The following is a 6,647-nucleotide window of genomic DNA, read 5'->3' on the forward strand; positions in this document are numbered from 1 at the left end:
GTAGGCCAAAATTATATATTTTGTAGTTTTTAACTACGGATTGTTGGACCTTAATGGACTCTGTTGGACTCACTTTAAATCCCTTTTGAAAGTTAAGCCTTTATAAAAAAAATACTTTTGTGAGGCAACTTACATTTTTACTAAATTACAAGTACAAGTCGAGTATTTTTTGTTCTTGACATTCACAAACACTAAAAGCAAACAACACTGATTAAATTGCTATTGGCAGAATGAAAACAAGATAGAATGCTATGGTCGAGTTCCCGGACTACCAGATACCTGTTACCTGCTAGTGAAAGTGCAAACGAGAACACAGGAAAATTTAAAAAAAAATTAAGAAAAAATAAATTTCCAAATTTGAATGCAGATTTTTAGAGAATTGCTCCAGAAAAATTTAGAGGTATGCCGCTTCAAATTCCGATAAGGATAAGTTGAGTTATGGACTTTGGAACTTCAGTCCTTGGACATCTTTGAATTTCTACAACATCATCCCCACTGAAAAATGACAAAAAATTTTAGAAAAAATAAATTTCCAAATTTGAATGCAGATTTTTAGAGAATTGCTCCAGAAACATTTAGAGGTATGCCACTTCAAATTCCGATTAAGATAAGTTGAGTTATGGACTTTAGAACTTCAGTCTTTGGACATTTTTGTCCATAACACATAAAAAATTACAAAAAAATTAAGAAAAAATAAATTTCCAAATTTGAATGCAGATTTTTAGAGAATTGCTCCAGAAACATTTAGAGGTATGCCACTTCAAATTCCGATTAAGATAAGTTGAGTTATGGACTTTAGAACTTCAGTCTTTGGACATTTTTGAATTTCTACAACATCATCCCCACTGAAAAATGACAAAAAATTTTAGAAAAAATAAATTTCCAAATTTTAATGCAGATTTTTAGAGAATTGCCCTAGAAACATTTAGAGGTATGCCACTTCAAATTCCGATAAGGATAAGTTGAGTTATGGACTTTAGAACTTCAGTCTTTGGACATTTTTGATTTTCTACAACATCATAACACAGGAAAAATTACAAAAATAGTTGGAAAAAAAAAATTTCCAAATTTGAATGCAGATTTTTAGAGAATTGCTCCAGAAACATTTAGAGGTATGCCACTTCAAATTCCGATTAAGATAAGTTGAGTTATGGACTTTAGAACTTCAGTCTTTGGACATTTTTGAATTTCTACAACATCATCCCCACTGAAAAATGACAAAAAATTTTAGAAAAAATAAATTTCCAAATTTTAATGCAGATTTTTAGAGAATTGCCCTAGAAACATTTAGAGGTATGCCACTTCAAATTCCGATTAAGATAAGTTGAGTTATGGACTTTAGAACTTCAGTCTTTGGACATTTTTGATTTTCTACAACATCATAACACAGGAAAAATTACAAAAATAGTTGGAAAAAAAAAATTTCCAAATTTGAATGCAGATTTTTAGAGAATTGCTCCAGAAACATTTAGAGGTATGCCACTTCAAATTCCGATTAAGATAAGTTGAGTTATGGACTTTAGAACTTCAGTCTTTGGACATTTTTGATTTTCTACAACATCATAACACATAAAAAATTACAAAAAAATTAAGAAAAAATAAATTTCCAAATTTGAATGCAGATTTTTAGAGAATTGCTCCAGAAACATTTAGAGGTATGCCACTTCAAATTCCGATTAAGATAAGTTGAGTTGTGGACTTTAGAACTTCAGTCTTTGGACATTTTTGAATTTCGACAACATCATCCCCACTGAAAAATGACAAAAAATTTTAGAAAAAATAAATTTCCAAATTTTAATGCAGATTTTTAGAGAATTGCTCCAGAAACATTTAGAGGTATGCCAATTCAAATTCCGATTAAAATAAGTTTAGTTGTGGACTTTAGAACTTCAGTCTTTGGACATTTTTGAATTTCTACAACATCATCCCCACTGAAAAATGACAAAAAATTTTAGAAAAAATAAATTTCCAAATTTTAATGCAGATTTTTAGAGAATTGCCCTAGAAACATTTAGAGGTATGCCACTTCAAATTCCGATTAAGATAAGTTGAGTTATGGACTTTAGAACTTCAGTCTTTGGACATTTTTGATTTTCTACAACATCATAACACAGGAAAAATTACAAAAATAGTTGGAAAAAAAAAATTTCCAAATTTGAATGCGGATTTTTAGAGAATTGCTCCAGAAACATTTAGAGGTATGCCACTTCAAATTCCGATTAAGATAAATTGAGTTATGGACTTTAGAACTTCAGTCTTTGGACATTTTTGAATTTCTACAACATCATCCCCACTGAAAAATGACAAAAAATTTTAGAAAAAATAAATTTCCAAATTTGAATGCAGATTTTTAGAGAATTGCCCTAGAAACATTTAGAGGTATACCACTTCAAATTCCGATTAAGATAAGTTGAGTTATGGACTTTAGAACGTCAGTCTTTGGACATTTTTGATTTTCTACAACATCATAACACAGGAAAAATTACAAAAATAGTTGGAAAAAAAAAATTTCCAAATTTGAATGCAGATTTTTAGAGAATTGCTCCAGAAACATTTAGAGGTATGCCACTTCAAATTCCGATTAAGATAAGTTGAGTTATGGACTTTAGAACTTCAGTCTTGGGACATTTTTGATTTTCTACAACATCATACCACATAAAAAATTACAAAAAAATTAAGAAAAAATAAATTTCCAAATTTGAATGCAGATTTTTAGAGAATTGCTCCAGAAACATTTAGAGGTATGCCACTTCAAATTCCGATTAAGATAAGTTGAGTTATGGACTTTGGAACTTCAGTCTTTGGACATTTTTGATTTTCTACAACATCATAACACATAAAAAATTACAAAAAAATTAAGAAAAAATAAATTTCCAAATTTGAATGCAGATTTTTAGAGAATTGCTCCAGAAACATTTAGAGGTATGCCACTTCAAATTCCGATAAGGATAAGTTGAGTTATGGACTTTGGAACTTCAGTCTTTGGACATTGTTGATTTTCTACAACATCATAACACATAAAAAATTACAAAAAAATTAAGAAAAAATAAATTTCCAAATTTGAAATCAGATTTTTAGAGAATTGCTCCAGAAACATTTAGAGGTATGCCACTTCAAATTCCGATAAGGATAAGTTGAGTTATGGACTTTGGAACTTCAGTCTTTGGACATTGTTGATTTTCTACAACATCATAACACATACAAAATTACAAAAAAATTAAGAAAAAATAAATTTCCAAATTTGAATGCAGATTTTTAGAGAATTGCTCCAGAAACATTTAGAGGTATGCCACTTCAAATTCCGATACGGATAAGTTGAGTTATGGACTTTGGAACTTCAGTCTTATGACATTTTTGCATTTCTACAACATCATAACACATAAAAAATTACAAAAAAATTAAGAAAAAATAAATTTCCAAATTTGAATGCAGATTTTTAGAGAATTGCTCCAGAAACATTTAGAGGTATGCCACTTCAAATTCCGATACGGATAAGTTGAGTTATGGACTTTGGAACTTCAGTCTTATGACATTTTTGCATTTCTACACATCATCCCAAAGGAAAAATGACAAAAAATTTTAGAAAAAAAAAGTTTTTAAATTTGAATGCAGATTTTTAGAGAATTGCTCCAGAAACATTTAGAGGTATGCCACTTCAAATTCCGATAAGGATAAGTTGAGTTATGGACTTTGGAACTTCAATCCTTGGACATTTTTGATTTTCTACAACATCATAACACAGGAAAAATGACAAAAATTTTTAGAAAAAAAAAGTTTTTAAATTTGAATGCAGATTTTTAGAGAATTGCTCCAGAAACATTTAGAGGTATGCCACTTCAAATTCCGATACGGATAAGTTGAGTTATGGACTTTGGAACTTCAGTCTTATGACATTTTTGCATTTCTACACATCATCCCACAAGAAAAATGACAAAAAATTTTAGAAAAAAAAAGTTTTTAAATTTGAATGCAGATTTTTAGAGAATTGCCCAAGAAACATTTAGAGGTATGCCACTTCAAATTCCGATAAGGATAAGTTGAGTTATGGACTTTGGAACTTCAGTCTTTGGACATTTTTGATTTTCTACAACATCATAACACATACAAAATTACAAAAAAATTACAAAAAATTTTAGAAAAAAAAGTTTTTAAATTTGAATGCAGATTTTTAGAGAATTGCTCTTTGGACATTTTTGAATTTTTTTGAATTTCTACAATTTAAATTAGGTTTACATAAGTTACTTTAATAATTATATAAAAGTAATATAATGTACTAAAACTAATTTATACTTAAAATACTAAATAAATGACAACTTATTTGTTCCCAACTTTGTAGCTTAGTGTTTAGTTCTGCGCACTTGGCGTATCTTACAATCATGTTCTATACGCGGTTTAATTGAAGAGCGCCGCCCTTTTCATTCGCCGAATCGTCCTATTGATTTTCCCAATCGAATGGGAGGAGCCAAGTTGTGCCTTTTCATATTTTTCGCCGATAAATACACAAAAACTGGCTGAAAACAATTGCCATGTAGGGTGGGGGTGTAGGGAGGCGTTGGAGGGCTGGGAATGGGTGGGAAAGGGAGAGAAGTGGAAAGGCAAACGGTAGGTTGATTAATGATTTGCGAGATAAATTGCACTTGTAATGGCCAAGGCGGTAGATAGATGGATGGATAGATTGCTGCTGCCACCCACCAAACAGACAGCCACATCCACATCCACATTCGCATTCACCACCCATCCAGATAGTAAATAATTTCCGTTTGTCGATTTTCACTAATTTGAAATTGATGAAAGGCAGCGACGCCGAAGTGGAAGAAAGAGCAGCGGCAGTGGATCCAGACACTGCGAGAAAATCGAATGACCTCTTCAGCATACGAAAATATTTCTTAAGATACTGCGGCGAAATCCTACAGAAACTGCGCCTCTTTTCAATGATATTTTAAATATACATTTAATCAACGTATATGACTTTTACTTCTCCTGCTTGCAATGCTATTTATTTAATTGTGAAGCAAGCTTTTTGAAACTGATTTTCCTGTGTGCAGTCGAGTATATCAATTTTGGCCGACTTGTCTGTGAAACAAACAAGCCGCGAACGCTGCGGCATGTATCTGCATCTGTAAATGTATCTGCACATGTATCTGTAACTGTATCTATATCTGTATCTGGCGGCTGTAGGGGAGGCTACCCTACGAATACACCCCTGGCAGCCGCCCAGGAAAGGAAGAGCAACGCCAATGACGAGGCATCGTCCGACCCACCGACCCACCAACTTGACTGATGATGAAGTGAGAAAGTAATTAAATACAATTTTAAATGTGACTAATGAGACGACGTCAAATTCATGGGCAAAACGGCAGGGGGAGGGTTTTGGGTGCGATCTAAGGGAAGTTGCAGTCAAATGAATTCATCAGGAATATTTGTGAATTCGAGGGAAGTATAAAGTCGATCTTAAAAGTGTCGACTGTTTCCAGAAAACACTCCTGTTTGGCACGAACTCGTCATTATAAAGTTTCCACTATTCGTGGCAAGCTGAGCCCCATTTGATTTTCCAACAACGTACTCACCTGTAAGTGAAATTTGTGTTTAATTCATGGATACACATATTGGCAAATATTGGACAGGGGAACATCGTTTATTTGTCAACACGTCCATTTCCTGCATTTTGTGTTTTAGCCGAAAAAACAGACGTTAGCTGGAGGAGGGCGGGCAGCGAAATGGGAACCCGAACACAAAAAATGAAATACGTACTCGCAACAATTTCAAAATAAATAAATGAGATAGAGAAAACGCCGCGCGCAGCCGAAAAGCACCAAAAACCACACAAAGCCAACAGATATATGGATATTAGTTGAAGTTGTTATTGTCCAACACATCCGTCGCCGCCCGAAGCTTTTAGGCCTCATTAGTTGATGAGTATTAAGTGATTTGGGAATTACACATTTGACATAAATATCTCCCCAGTCCCCGTATCTCCACCTCTACATAAGTATCTGCCCGCTGTGTGAACTTCACAGAAAATCATCCATCCATCCACGATTTCCAAGCAACTCGATACGCTGACTAAGTGTTGCGGCTGGATCAATGGCCGGAACGGAGAACTATATGGTCATATCGACTTGGTCACCTGCAAGCACAGCACCAAAATCGACCTCAGAATGTGTAAACAGATAGTTGGGTTCCAGTACATGATATGATATGATATATTCCCACTCCTAGTTTGCAATCATTTGTTACACATAAAGCCGTTTAATGACTAATTAATTGACTGCATAAATTAATTGCCCCTGCGAATGTAGATCATCCAGTTTGAGCTGACTGAGCCAACCCCGTGCACATAAAAAATGCGAATATAATTACATATAATTAGGCGGCAATTTACAGTTTCAACAGAGGGCGAGGGGTCAGCAGATCGATTAATTAAACGCCATTTAGGCGATCATTAATCCGGGGAATGCAATTTGTCAGTCAGTCCGCAAGCGGATCGATGTGTGAGAAAGCGATTTCCAGCTGTTGAGCCAACAACCAACTCTACCTGTTCGTCTTCCTAGCCCTTGGGCGGCAGACCCGAGACCCCAGAGCCCAGAGCCAGGGCTAGAAACAGAGACAGAGATAGAGATAGAGATAGAGTTAAAGCCAAATTGATT

The sequence above is a fragment of the Drosophila erecta genome, unplaced genomic scaffold (genome assembly GCF_003286155.1).
Source record: "Drosophila erecta strain 14021-0224.00,06,07 unplaced genomic scaffold, DereRS2 tig00000092-arrow-pilon, whole genome shotgun sequence".
In the NCBI taxonomy this organism is placed as follows: Eukaryota; Metazoa; Arthropoda; class Insecta; order Diptera; family Drosophilidae; genus Drosophila; species Drosophila erecta.